Source organism: Panthera uncia (assembly GCF_023721935.1).
Source record: "Panthera uncia isolate 11264 chromosome A1 unlocalized genomic scaffold, Puncia_PCG_1.0 HiC_scaffold_16, whole genome shotgun sequence".
Taxonomy (NCBI): Eukaryota; Metazoa; Chordata; class Mammalia; order Carnivora; family Felidae; genus Panthera; species Panthera uncia.
Window position 1 is genome coordinate 32,095,608 of NW_026057576.1, and position 14,927 is coordinate 32,110,534.

Consider the following 14,927-nt stretch of genomic DNA (forward strand, 5'->3'; position numbering starts at 1 on the left):
ATGGATATATATAAAACGTGTGTGTATGTGTGTGTGTGTGTGTATGTGTGTGACAAAGACATGTTCAAGAATATTCATTTATAATGGCCCCAAACTAGATGCAACCCAAAGCTTCTGCAATTGTGTGTGGATAATAATGTTATATCTTAAAACTGCATATTATAATTCGATAGCAATGAACAGATGACTGCTACATGCACCAAAATAGAAGAACTTACATATATTAAACAAAATAAGCCAAATACAAACATATTGTATGATTCCATTACTGTAAAGTTTAAAAACAGGCAAAACTAATGCATAGTGATATAAGTCCAACTGAGAGGTAACTTTGGGAAGTGAATAGAGGGGAGGGAGAATGGGAGAAGGTACTGGCGGGGGATATTGATTGCTGATAATATCTCACTTTTGGGTCTGCATAGTAGTCATACAAATGCTGATTTTGAAATAAAATAATGAACCATACAATTTCTTCACTTTTATAAATGTATTCCCATAAAATATACTTTAAATAAATATTATTACCAATCTTCACCTCTTTGTCTCCTGTCATCACTGATACACTCTCTGCCTTACCCTTTCGTTACTTTTACCTTCTGTGAAAGGTATAGTGGTTTATGCTCTAGGAAAGAAGTCCAAATGTATAGAAGAGAGATGTGAAATCTTTTCCACTGAAAAGAACAAAGTATCCATAAAAACTCCTTCCAACTTGCCTCTGTTATTCTTCTAAAGTAGATATAAGAAACGATGGATGTTAAGGGGACAAGAGAGAAGACAAGAAGGGAGGGACCCAAGAAAGAAAGAAAATGAAGGGAATGTCAAAGAGAATAGCTGTGAACTGAGGATTAGGACAATTAATGGAACTAAGAAAGCCCAAAGGACAAAGAAAATAAGAAAGAGAAGCCAGAAAATTTTCCATTCAGTCTTTTCACTAGTATTAAATACTGTTTATAATTTTGATCATTATACACATAGCTAAAAACTATAATGACTGCTGTTTTTCATTTTACAGGATGCCATGTACGTAAATCTATAAGTAAATGTCTTTTTCAATTTCATAGGCCTTTGATAGGAATCCTTCCAGTGTCTCATTTTCAAGGTAAATCTCATGATACATTGTAAATTAAAATTTTCCTTTTGTTGGGATTTTTTACTTTCAAAGTTTTAATAAAATTATATGAAGACTTCTTATATCTGCATGAGTATAGACATATATCTCCTTATGTTTAAAAGCTGTGTATTTCTAAAGTTTTTTTATCAGTGCATTAATAGCATCAGTTTGGGGACACCTGGGTGGCTCAATCAGTTAAGCGTCTAACTCTTGAGTTTGGCTCAGGTTGTGATCTCACAGCCTGTGAGATCCAGCCCCGTGTCGGGCTCTGTGCTGATAGCATGTAGCCTGCTTGGGATACTATCTCTCCCTGTCTCTCTCTGCCCTTCCCCTGTTTTCTCTCTCTCTCTTTCTCAAAATTAATAAATATTTTTTAAAAGCTTCAGTTTTGAGTATGTTTTATGAAAAGTTGATATTTCTCTAAAATTTCAAAAACACTGGCTTATATCTATATTACTAATTAAATATTTTAGGGAGAACTTTTAGGTTTTAAAATATACATGAGATTTATTGGGACACATTTAGAAATGTAAATGTATATATTCCAAAACATATTTAATACTTACTAGTAACTATACTCTCAATAACAAAAAGTACCATGACTTAGTAGAAAAAAATTTATTAAGTGAGGCAATTATATCTGTATTCTAGGATAAAACCTTTACCCTATATATGCAAAAACTTATCACATTGATTCTACGTGAATATTTCATTGATGCTGAGAAATGTATTTTTGCACATTTTAGTATTTGTTATAGTGGGATGCATCTGACAATTGTTGTCACAATTGTTATAGTCTTACAATCACTTTAAGACTGTTAGCAGTTATGACAGAGCTGTCATTACCTGCCATGTATGACCTTGGTCTGAGCTATTCATATTGTAATTACTTCAATAGAATCATGTGCGTTATTGGAACTACACATGTCAAGTTTGATTACCATTTTAAATGTCTTTTAAAATGTCCAACTATGTCTCAGCATTGAAAAACAAAATGGAATTGTGTATGCAGAGGCACAGAAGCAGAACCACAGGGCATAAATAAGACATTAGTGAAGCAAATATTCATCGTTGAAGGAATGTGGCTGCAATTTCAAATTTTCTTGAAAGCAACAAGCAGATACTTTATGGGACTTGAACAAGGAAGACACTCCCAAGTAGGGAAGCTATCTTATTTTATTTCTCTGAAATATGCAAAAGAATTTTCAATCACTGGCCATGGGAAAAAAATGAAACAAGAAATTATCAATTCCTAGAAAAATTTGGACTAAGGGAGGGAGAGACTACTGTGGGAAATTATATATTATTTAAGTTATCAATTTGTAGAACTTCCAGGTGATTTTGTGCACAGAGGCTTAAATTCCAGCAATAAGTAATTTTCTTGAGAAAAAACACAACTATGAATATGGTAAAATCAAACACACTTATGTAATATCAGCATCTAAATTTGAAAAATGGGTTTCAGTGGCTTAGAAGAAAATTCTGTAGACAATAATTCAGTACTTATCTATAAAGGCTGGATAACCATGCTCTTGAGGGCAAAGAGTAATGCATTATGTGGAAACATGAAATTGTTGACCGTGATTGCAAAATTAATATACAAGATTTAGGCTATGAATGAGAGGGAATATTTAGCAATCTCTAATGTATCTTTCATGTATGCATTTTTGTTTATATGTGCCCTAAATTGATATATATGAAAAACATCTATTAAATTTAAGGTAGCTCACTCAATGATTGTAATATTTCTGTCTAAAACAAAGTCAAAATTTTACAAAACACATCCACGAACCCTGCTAAAGAAGCATTTATTTGTGAAAATTTGCAGAAACAGGAACAGTATCAGAAACATGGGTTTCCCTTGACCCATTGTATTTTAGGCCAGAATGCAGTGATTTTGGCAAGCGGAATGTCAGAATGTAGAAGAAAAGCTCTGATTGTGGTGTTTTTAGCTGCATAAAGAAACAGACATGTTCCTGAAAGAAGCAGATATTTAGCAACAGATGACGTGGCAGCAATACAGGTCCTGTTCTTTTTTCTCTTTCTTTCTAATATTTATTTTATTATTTTAAAAGTGTATTTATTTATTTTGAGAGGGGGTAAGTAGAGGGACAGAGAGAGAGGGAGAAAGAATCTCAAGCAACCACGCTGTTAGCACGAAGCCCAATGTAGGGCTTGAACTCCAGAAACGTAAGATCATAATCTGAGCTGAAATCAAGGTTCAGACGCTTAACTGACTGCCCCTGTTGTTTTAATTATATTTTACTTCAGTATAATTAACATACAGTGTTATACAAGTTTCAGGTCTACAGTATAGTAATTCGACAATTTTACATATACTCAGTACTCTTTATGATTACTCTATAGTTACCCGTCACCAATTTCACCCACCCCCCAACACACCACCCCTCTGGTAATCAACAGTTTTTTTCTCTATATTTCCAGAGTCTGTTTTTGTTTCTCTCTTTTTTTCCTTTGTTCGTTTCTTTTGTTTAGATTCCACATGACTGAAATTATATGGTATTTTTCTTTCTCTGACTTATTTTACTTAGTAGTGTACGTTGTACATTCATCCATGTTGCTGCAAATGATAAAATTTCATTCTTTTTTCTATGGCTGAGTGATACTCCATTGCATATGTGTGTTTACTCATTTATCAGTTAATGGGTACTTGAACTGCTTCCATAGTTTGGCTATTGTAAATATCGCTGCAATGAACATGGGGATGCAAATATCTTTTCAAATTAGTGTTTTCCTCTTCTTTTGGAAAATACCCACTAGTATAATTTCTGGATCATGTGGCACTCCTATTTTTAACTTTTTGAGGAACCTTCCTACTGTTTTCTACAGTGGTGCACCAGTTTGCAGTCCCACCAGCTGTGGGAATTTTCAAAGGTGGCTTTTCCTCCCCAGCCAATACTTCTTGCTTATTATCTTACAGATTTTAGCCATTCTGACAGGTGTTAGGTGATATTTCATTGTGCTTTTGAATTTCATTTCTGTGATGATTAGTGATGTTGAGCATCTTTTCACGTGTCTGTTGGCCATCTGGATGTCTACTTTGGTCAAAATGTCCATGTCTTCTGCTCATTTTTAAACGGGATTGTTTTTAGTGTTGAGTTGCACAAATTCTTTGTACCTTATAGATACTAACATATAGATAACTTATAGATATTTCATCAGATATGTCATTTACAAATATTTTCTCCCATTCAGTAGGCTCTCTTTTTGCTTCCTCAATTGTGGGTTTTTGTTGTTGTTGTTTGTTTGTTTGTGTTGCTGTGCAGAATCTTTTTTATTTTGATATGGTTCCAATAGTGTATTTTTGCTTTTGTTTCCCGTGCCTTAGGAAACGTATATAGAAAAATGTTGCCACAGGTGATGTCAGAGATATTACTGCATGTCTTCTCTTCTATGATTTTTATGGTTTCAGGTCTCACATTTAGGTCCTTAATCCATTTTGAGTTTATTTGTGTATGATGTAAGAAAGTGGTCTGGTTTCATTCTTTGTCTGTAGCTGTCAAGTTTTCCTCACACCATTTGTTGAAGGGACTGTCTTTTTTCCCCTTACATATTCTTGATTCCTTTGTTGGAGATTGAGGATATAGTTGTGGGTTTATTTCTGGATTTTTTTATTCTATTCTATTAATCTATATGTCTATTTTTGTGCCAGTACCAGACTGTTTAGATTATTATAGCTTTATAATATAACTTGAAGTCTAGAATTGTGATACCTCAAGTTTTGTTATTCTTTTTCAAGATTGATTTGGCTATTCAGGGTCTTTTGTGGTTCCATTCAAGTTTTAGGATTGTTTGTTCTAGTTCTGTGAAAAATCCTATTGGTATTTGGATAGGGATTGCATTAAATCTGTAGACTGCTTTGGGTAGTATGGGTATTTTAACAATATTTGTTTTTCCATCCATGAGCCTGAAATACTTTTCCATTTATTTGTGTCATCTTCGATTTCTTTCATCAATATTTTCTATTTTTTAGAGTACAGTCTTGCATCTGTTTGGTTAAATTTATCCTGAGGTGTTTTACTGCTATTGGTGCAATTGAAAATGGGATTGTTTTCTTAATTTCTTTTTCATTATTAGTGTATAGTTCATTATTAGCTTCATTATTAGTGTATAAAAAATGTAATAACTTTCTCTACATTGATTTTGTATCCTGTGACTTTACTGAATTCATTTATCAGTTCTTGTACTTTTTTGATAGCATTGTTAGGCTTTTCTACATAGCATATCATATGCAAATAGTGAAACTTTTACTTCTTACTTAACCAATTTGGATGCCTTGTATTCCTTTTTCTTGTGTGATTGCTGTGACTGGGACTTCCAGTTCTATGTTAAATAAAAGTGGTGAGGGTGGACATCCTTGTCTTGTTCCTGACCTTACGGGAAAAGCTCTCAGTTTTTCTCCATTGCGTATGTTAACTGTGGGTGTTTCATACATGGCCACTATTATGTTGAGATATGTTCCCTCTCAACCTATGTTGTTGAGGGTTTTCATCATGAATGGGTGTTGTCAAATGCTTTGCCTGCATCTATTGAAATGATCAGATGGTTTTATTCTTTCACTTGTTGATATGATATATAACACTGATTAATTTGCAAATATTGAGCCATTCTTCTAACTCAGGAATAAATCCCACTTGATTGTAGTGAATGATTTTTTAAATGTATTATTGGAATCAGGTTACTAATATTTTGTTGAGGGTTTTTGCATTTATGTTTTTTTTAGAGATATGGGCCTGTCGTTCTTTTTGGTAGTTTCTTCAGTGGATTTTGATATCCAGGTAATGCTGGCCTCACAGGATGAATTGGAAAGTTTTCCTTCTTCTTCTGTTTGTTGAAATAAAAGGACAGCTTTGAGAAGGACAAGTATTATGTCTTCTTTAAATGTTCGGTAGAATTCACCTGTGAAGCCATCTGGTCTTGGATTTTTGTTCCTTGAGAGTTTTTTGAATACTGATTTCATTTCATTGCTGATAATCTGTTCAAATGACCTATTTCTTCCTGATTCAGCTTTGGGAGATTTTATGTTTCCAAAAATTTATCCATATATGCTAGGTTGTCCAATTTGTTGGCATTTAATTTTTTTATAATATTCTCTTAAATCCTTTGTTTTCTCTGCTATTAATGGTTATTTCTCCTCTTTCAGTTCTGAATTTTATTTGAGTCCTCTCTCTCTCTGTCTCGGTCTCATCTCTCTTTCTGTTTCTTTCTATCTCTTTTTTATGAATCTGGCTAAAGGCTTATCAATTTTGTTAATCTTTTCAAAGAACTAGTTCCTGGGGCACCTGAGTGGCTCAGTCAGTAAAGCATCTGACTTCAGCTCAGGTCATAATCTTGCAGTTTGTTAGTTCAAGTCCCACATCAGGCTCTGTGCAGACAGCTTGGAGTCTGGAACCTGATTTAGATTCTGTGTCTTCCTCTCTCTCTGCCTCTCCCCATTTGTGTGCTCTCTCTCTCTCTGTCTCTCAAAAATAAATAAACATTAAAGTTAAAAAAAATTAGTTCCTGTTTTCATTGATTTTTTTTCTATTGTTTAAGTTTCTATTTCACTTATTTCTGTTCTACTCTTTATTATTTACTTCTTTTTAATGGTTTGGTGGTGTTTAGTTCTTGTTTTTCCAGCTCTGGTAGGCATAAATTTAGGTTGTTTGAGATTTTTCTTGCTTCTTGAGTTAAGCCTGTATTGCTATAAACTTCCCTCTTAGGAAACCTTTTGCTGTATCCCAGACATTTTGGACAATTGTATTTTCATTTTCATTTGCTCCAGGTTTTTTTTTTCTTTTATTTCCTCTTTGATTTCTTGGTTGACCTATTCATTATATAGGAGCGTGTTATCTACTCTCCATGTATTTATGTTCTTTTCAGATTTTCTTGTGGTTGATTTCTAGTTTCATGGTATTGTGGTGGGAAAAGATGCATGGTATGACTTCCATCTTTGTGCATTTGTTGAGACTTGTTTTGTGACCTAACATGGGATCTGTTCTGGAGAATGTTCCATGTGCACTTGAAAAAGAATATGTATTCCATTGTTTGGAAATAGAATATCCTGAATATATCTGTTAGATCCATTAAGTCCATTGTGTCATTCAAAGCCACAGTTTCCTTGTTGGTTTTCTGTTTGGATTATGTATCTATTGATGTAAGTGCAGTGTTAAGGTCCTCTACTATTATTGTATTACTATTGTTTACTTCCTTTATGTTTGCTAATAGCTGCTTTATGCATTTGTCTGCTCCTATGTCGTATGTATAAATATTTACAATTGTTATATATTCTTGTTGGATTATTCCCTTTAAGATATTATAGGGTCCTTTTTTGTCTCTTGTTAGAGTATTTAATGTCTATTTTATCTTATAAAAGTATTGCCACCCTACCTTTGTTTTCACTTAAATTTGCTTGGTAAATGTATTTCTAGACCTTCATTCTCAATCTGCATGCGTCTTTAGGTCTGAAATGAGTCCCTCGTAGGCAGCGTATAGATAGGTCTTGCTTTCTTATCCATTCCTTTGCCCTATGCGTTTTGATTGGAAAATTTAGTCCATTTATATTCAAAGTAATTATGGGTAGATATGTACTTATTGTCATTTTTAAATTTGTTTTACAGTTGTTTTTGTACTTCTCTCTTCCTTTTTTCTCTCACTCCCTTCTTTCACATTTTTATTTGTGGTTACTATTTATATATAACATCATATGCATATAGCAGTCTATATTAAATTGATGGTCCCTTAAGTTTGAACCCATTCTAAAAAGCACTAAATTCTTACTCCCTCACCCCCCCCCTCACCCCCACACACATTTTTTAGGTATATGGTGTCCTACTTCTTTTTATTTTGTGAATCCCTTGACTAATATTACTGTTTCTGTGCTTCCTGCTTTTCTTACTCTTACTTATGGTCTTTCCTTTCCATTCAAAGAGTCCCCTTTAACATTTCTTGTATGGCTTATTTAGTGGTGATGGATTTCTTTAACTTTTGTTTAAAGTTTATTTATTTTGAGAGAGAGACAGTGTGGATAGGAGAGGGGAAGAGAAAGAGGGAGAGAGAGAGAATCCCAAGAAGGCTCCATGTTACCAGTGCAGAAACAAATGCAGGGCTTGAACTCATAAAAATGCAAGATCATGACGTGAGATGAAATCAAGAGTCAGGTGCTTAACAGAATGAGCCACCCAGCAATGCTGGATTCCTTTAACTTTTATCTGGAAAACTGTTTATCTCTCTTTGTATTCTGAATGATAGCCTCTCTGGATAGTCTTGTCTGCAGGTTTTTTTGTTCTTTGTTGTTTTTGTTTGTTTGTTTTATTTCAGCACTTTGAATATATCATGGCATTCTCAGCCTGCAAAGTTTCTGCAGAAAAATCAGCTAATAGTCTTACAACGTTTACCTTGCATGTAACTGTTTTCTTTTGCTTCTCTTAAAATTCTCTCTTTATCAGTACTTCATGCCATTTTAATTACTATATATCTTGGGGTGGACCTCCTTGGATTGATTTTGTTGGAGTATCTCTTTGCCTCCTAGACTTGGATTTCTCCCCTGCCTCTCCCAGATTTAGAAAGTTGTCAGCTATTATTTCTTCAAATAAATAATCCGTTCCCTTTTATCTCTTCTCCTTCTGCAAATGTTATTACACTTGATGGTGTCATTGAATTCCCTTAATCTATTCTCATATTTTATTATTCTTTTTTCTTTATATTGTTCATTGCTTGATTGCTTTCCATTACTCTGTCCTCCAGGTTGCTGATTAGTTCTTCTACTTCCTCTAGTCTACTATTTATTCCCTCTAGTGTATTTTTTTTTTATTTTTTTAATGTTTATTTAATTTTGAAAGAGAGAGAGAAACACAGCAGGAGTGAGGCACAGGCAGAGAGAGAGGGAGACACAGAATCTGAAGCAGGTTCCAGGTTCTGAGCTGTCAACACAGAGCCCAATGCAGGGCTTGAACCCACGAACTGTAAGATCATGACCTGAGTTGAAGTTGGTCGCTTAGCCAACTGAACCACCCAGGCGCACCGCCCCCCCAACTAGTGTATTGTTAATTTCACTTATTGAGTTATTCATCTCATATTTGTTCTTTTTTATGTTCTCTATCCCTTTGTTGAGGGTCTCACTAGATCCTCCACTCTTTTCTCAAGTCTGGTGAGTATTTTTGTGAGCATTACTTTAACTTTTCTATCAGGGTATTACTTGTCTGTGTTTCACCTAGTTCTCTTGCTGTGATTTTGTCCTGTTCTTTCATTTGGGACATCCTCCTGTGTCTCATACTGTCTAACTCTTTGTCTCTGTTAGGAAAGTCAGCTACTTCTCCTTCTCTTGAAAGTAGTGGCCTAATGAAGACAAGGTCCTATGGTACTCTGTAGTCCAGTGTCCCCAGTTCACCAGAACATGATGCTTCAGGGATGTCTCCTATGTGTGTTATGTGTGCCCTGTTGTTGTGGCTGAGTTTTGCTTGCCTCAGTCCAGTCATCTGCCATGGCTCTCTTTGCCTGTTGTGGGCAGGTTTTGTCTGATATTACTCAAGCTCAAGGTGGCCTTGTATTTTTAGTGAGACAGTCTGGGGCTGGTTTGGACTTGAGTTGGATCAGAGCAGGCATTTGACAGAACTATGATCACACCAAACTGCAGGATGCTTTCTCTTAGTGCCCTTTTCATTGGTTGATGGGGCCTACAGTCAGGCTTGACTATAGCCCCATTGCTGGGACTATAGTTGGGCTCTGTGTGTGGTTATCTTCCCCTCTCCTCTAGGCAGGAGTCAGTTTTCAGTGGTGCTGGGCTTTGTGATTGCTTTTTGCACAATGCCAAGCTCGTGGTGTTGCTTTGCATGGACTCCTGCCAGAGATGTGTTGTATTGAGCAACACTGCAGGAAAGCACAGGGTCAGGTCATATGATGTTAATGTTTGCAAAGGTCTGCTATTGGAGGAGACCTGGAGTTACTTTGGAGAACTCCTGAGATGGTGGGTTGTCAAGAAAATGTATGGGCAGGGGACACTATTAGCAAGCAGGATGGAGAGTATTCACACTAGTTCCAGTGTTGTATCTAGGCTGGGGGCTGGAAGAGGGAAATGGCTCTTTTGTTTTGGAGAAATCTAAAGATCCCTGCCTCTCTTGCAAATGTTCTGACATTAGCAAATAAATCTCTTTGCCATATACCCCAGGCATTTTTCAAACTGCTGTTACTATGCTGTCTCACAGTGGAGTTATTTGATATGCTATCTTTTTAAGGGTGGGTACTCAGTTTCCTATGGCCCTCTGGCTCTCCCAGAGCCAGGCCTGCTGATTTTTATATTTCTAGGTGTTAAGCCCCGCTAACTGTATGAACTCACAAAATTAGAGCCTTCTGGTTTTCAAAGCCAAATGTTATGACAATTTTTCTTTCCAGTGTGGGTTCCCCATGCCCGTGGTGCCTGATATGAAGTGTGCTCCTTTCTGTCCTGTTTGCAGTGATCCTCCCTCCTGGTTCAGTTTGGTTCCCGACGTCTCTGCCTTTCCTACTGTTTTCAATGTGGCCTCTCTATTTGGCTGTGGAGTGTCTGTTCTGCCAGTCTTTGGGTGGGTTATTTTCTGGGTTATTTATACTGATTGTGTGTTATCTAGGTGTATCTATATGTTGAGGTAAGCTTAGAATCCCTCAACTCTGCCATCTTCCCTGGAGGTAGACCCAACACCGGTCCAGTTCTATATTGAAATCTCAGTATTAATGGTTTGAGGAATATTGGTTTCTCCCCAGCATGAAAGGGAGGCATAGGCCTGATACCTACGACTTGGGATTGTAACAGGAAAGATTGTCATAAAATAACAAGATTGTCATAAGGATTCACGAGGAAAAAGAAAGAATTGGGTTATAGTTTAATTTGCATTATTCTTCTCATACATAGTAGTAAATTATTGAAAGGAGCATTATATGATTAAATGTATCTTAGAATTAATAAAATGTAGCAAATGGAACAATTATCCATTTTGTTTCTCCATTGAAAAAAAGTGATAGTCATATGGCTTTTGTTTCTAATATTGATTTATACTCACAGATATATCTGCAGTATACTAAACTTGTACCATAAAATAATAAGAGATAGTAGAGAGAATATATAACACTCCTTTTCCCTTCATATATTACTGCATACATACATTAAATGATAGAATTTGAGCAATCCTTGGGCATCTTTTTGTTATCTTGGCATGTAAACTTTTAAATAAAATATGGCATGACTGGAATCTACCACTAATAACATTAAATGTAACATTTATTAAATTATTGTATACAGTATTTATCTCATGTTTCCATCCTATGCTCTTTATGAGCTTTCTAGCAGAATGTTTTATTCCTTTCATCATTTTAAAGTAATTTTATTACATTATATTGACATCCTTAAATCTGGTAATAAAGTCCTTACAGTAATGTAATATGATTCTGTAATGTTTTCTTTCTGATAATAAATAAAGATATGTTTAATAAGGTATGCCTAAGTAAAATCATATATATTACATTACATTTTTATCAGTGAAACAGTGTCATTTTAGGAGCCAGGATCAAAGATGTGCTGGAAATATAAGTGATGTAATTTCTGGGTTTTCACCTAAGCTGAAATACTGCATGAAAGAATATATTCTCTTTGAAATTACCATTATTGCTTCAAATAAATGGTAACTGAGAATGTCTGAATACTTTCCTCAAAATTATGGCTTTAGCTATGGTATGATACACTGTTGGTCAGATGAGAGGGCTATAGAACTTTTTAAGCATCCAGTAGTCTATTGAATTTGGATATAATATAATTCCTTTAAAGTTTAGTACATTCTTTTAAACTTAAACAGAGGAAGTCTTTCCATACTATCCAGCCATATGCAGTATTAATATTTTGGTGCTCTTTCTTGCTAACTTACCAGATCCAATTTGATTATTCATTATTGTCGAGTTCTTTTGGTAGATATCAATAATATAAATAATCTCACATAATTAAAGGTAGGTTAGGACATATTTCCTTTTCCTCACAACTGAGACACCAGGTGTTTTATTACAGTAAAAACAAATCTCCTATTAAATTCTTCCACGAAAGCAGGTATTGACAATTTGACACAAAAAATAACCATGTAACTTTATCTTGGAGGTTTGATAGAAACACAGCTATCTACTCTAACAAGTATTTTTAGAGTTGACTGTAGGCAGATATGATAATACTGTATTTTAGGATTCAAGTAATATTCTAGTCTGGCCATTGATAGAATTATCTCCTCTGTTCATGATAAAACGTGGACTTCTTCAGACTTCTAGGACTGTGACACAACCCCAAAGGGTGAGAATAGTTCAGTATTACATATTTTCTACCATGCTCAGTTTTTAAAACTTTGCAACTTACACCAACTGTTTGAAAGAGGACTTCACATGGATATCAGTGATCAGTTTCATAATTTTACAAAGTTATGATCTTTGTCAAGCCCTAATCACACCATCAACAGGTTTATACTGGGAAAATCTGAATGTCAATCTAAGTTTATTTGATGAAATATTGCTGAAAACCTTCTTCAATAACATGTTTATCCACGTTAGATTAGACCAGCACTTGCAGTATGCTAGGTTAGGAAAACTGACTCCACTGGGTACAAAAGGACTTGGGTTACTGTATCAATGTGGCCTTTATTTAAATAGGTAAGTTCCTAGGAAGCCCCAAAAGACAAATTAATAAAAAAATAAGAAGGAAGAGATGGGGGAGAAGGGGGGCCTGTCTGATTAAGGGGCACTGAACCAAGAAACAGTGGAGTTTGAGAAGCCAGCAGCTCCAGGTTCCACATCAATGGCACCATTGACCAAAGTTGGGAAGAGGGGTCCTGCTCTTCGGCTTCTATACTGGGTCCTGTTTTGACAACAAACATGTTTCAGCCTGTCAGAAATAGAAAGGTCATTGATTATTCAGTTTCAGGAATCTGACGATGCTGATGAAGATTATGGAAGAGATTTAGACACTCCAGCTAAGAAAATTCAATCATCTTCCTGAGAAGTTAAAATTAAGAGGCGATCTTGAATGAATTCATAAGAAGATGGTGAGAACTCAGAAGAAAAAGATGTGGAGACCAAGAAGGATGATTCTCACTCAGCAGAGGACAGTGTGAAGATGCAAAAGAAGGTCACAAAAGTGTGTTCCAGCAATGGCAGGCGGGCTCTAAAGTAGCTTCCAAACACAGAGAGAGGCTCATAGAAGATGTGGGCAGTGGAGAAGAACAAGAAGTGGAGGATGAGGCACCATTCCATGAGAAAGATTCTGGCTGAGATGATTTCCTAATAGAAGACAATAATGAAAGTGACTATGGCAGTTCAAAAAATAAAAACAGGGGTGCCTGGGTGGATCAGTTGGTTATGGGCCTGAATCTTGATTTTGACTCAGGTCATGATCTCACAGTTGGTTGGATTGAGCTCTGTGTTGAACTCTGTGCTGGCAGCATGGAGGAGTCTGCTCGGGATTCTCTCCCTCCCTCTCTCTCTCTGCCCCTCCCTTGCTCGTGTTCTCTCTCTCTCTCTCTCTCTCTCTCTCTCAAAATGAATAAATAGACTTTAAAGTTATTTAAAAATAGAAAAGAAAAAAAAAGATGACTAAAAAGTCCAAACCTGAGAGAAAAGTAAAGCAAATTCCCAAACTCAGGCTAAAGGCTGCAGTGATACCAATCCCCGTGAAAGAAAGGCAAAGGGAAGAAGGCTCTCTCCAACAGCTTCCAGGGCATCAAAGGAAAAGACTCCTTCTCCCAAAGAGGAGGAACCAGAAAGCTCTCCAGAAAAGAAACCTTCTGCAAGCCCTCCACCTGAGAAATTTGGAGATGAAGGATCTGAAGATGAAGCACAGTGTGGGCAGCATTAAAAAAGTGATGATGGTTTGGGGAGAGATTTTATCTGAAAAAAAAGAGAAAAAAGAAAAAGGGGGAAAAAAACAAAACCTACTTAAGATAGAACATGGTTTTGGTTATAGCTTGACACATGGGCTTTCAATGTTTTTCCTTTTTCTTGAAACTAACATTTTCTTTTTCTTTCTTTTCTTTAAAGAAAACTCTTGTATGTTTAACTTACCTTTTATCTATTGGTCCTCTCTTTGCCATCACGTCCTTCCCATCTCTTCCCAATGGAAACCATGTCTAAGGAATCACTGGATTGACTGCTTCATATTTTTATTTTTAGTGGAAGGTATACCACAGTTGTAAAGCAGTAAGATTTGAAATGAACACTATGGAAATTTTGCTTTTTTTCTAAATGGTAGCAAGTTGAACAATAATCAAAAAATGTAGAAGTGTTTTAGTTAAAAATGATTGCTTCTTTCTCTACCTGGACTTAAAAATAACACTTGTCATCTAATACATGTTTATACCTATATACACAGCATAAATGTCTAAAAAAAAAAACAAAAAACAAAAAACTTCCACTGATGAAGCAGGTAGGAGATAAAGATGAATTCTGAATTATTACTAAAAGTATTCATATTTTTTTATCTTGGGGGCAGGGCAGGGAATGGTGTTATCTGACCTGTTTGAGAGTGTTTTTGTTTTGCTTTGTTTTTAATTTCATCACTTGTTAGCCCCAAGAGACCCAGAACCAGAGCTGCCCAAAACTATCCTTTTATCTTGATACAGTCTTTAAGGAAATTAAAAAAAAAAAAAAATAGTCAAGGGCCACCAAAACTTAAATCACTCTTAGTTTCCTATTTCATTGTCTAATGGTTCCTGTTTTTACTTTTTTTTTATTTATTTTTTTTAATTTCTGAGAGACTGAGGAGACAGAGCACGAGCAGGGAAGGGCAGAAAGAGAAAGGGAGACACAGAATCCAAAG

At 35.5% G+C, this 14,927-nt stretch overlaps 1 pseudogene; it reads left to right on the forward strand.

Annotated features, from left to right (window-relative positions):
* The first annotated feature begins 12,988 nt into the window (after positions 1-12,988).
* LOC125934183 (nuclear ubiquitous casein and cyclin-dependent kinase substrate 1-like) lies at positions 12,989-14,654 on the forward strand (annotated as a pseudogene).
* The last annotated feature ends 273 nt before the right edge of the window (positions 14,655-14,927 follow it).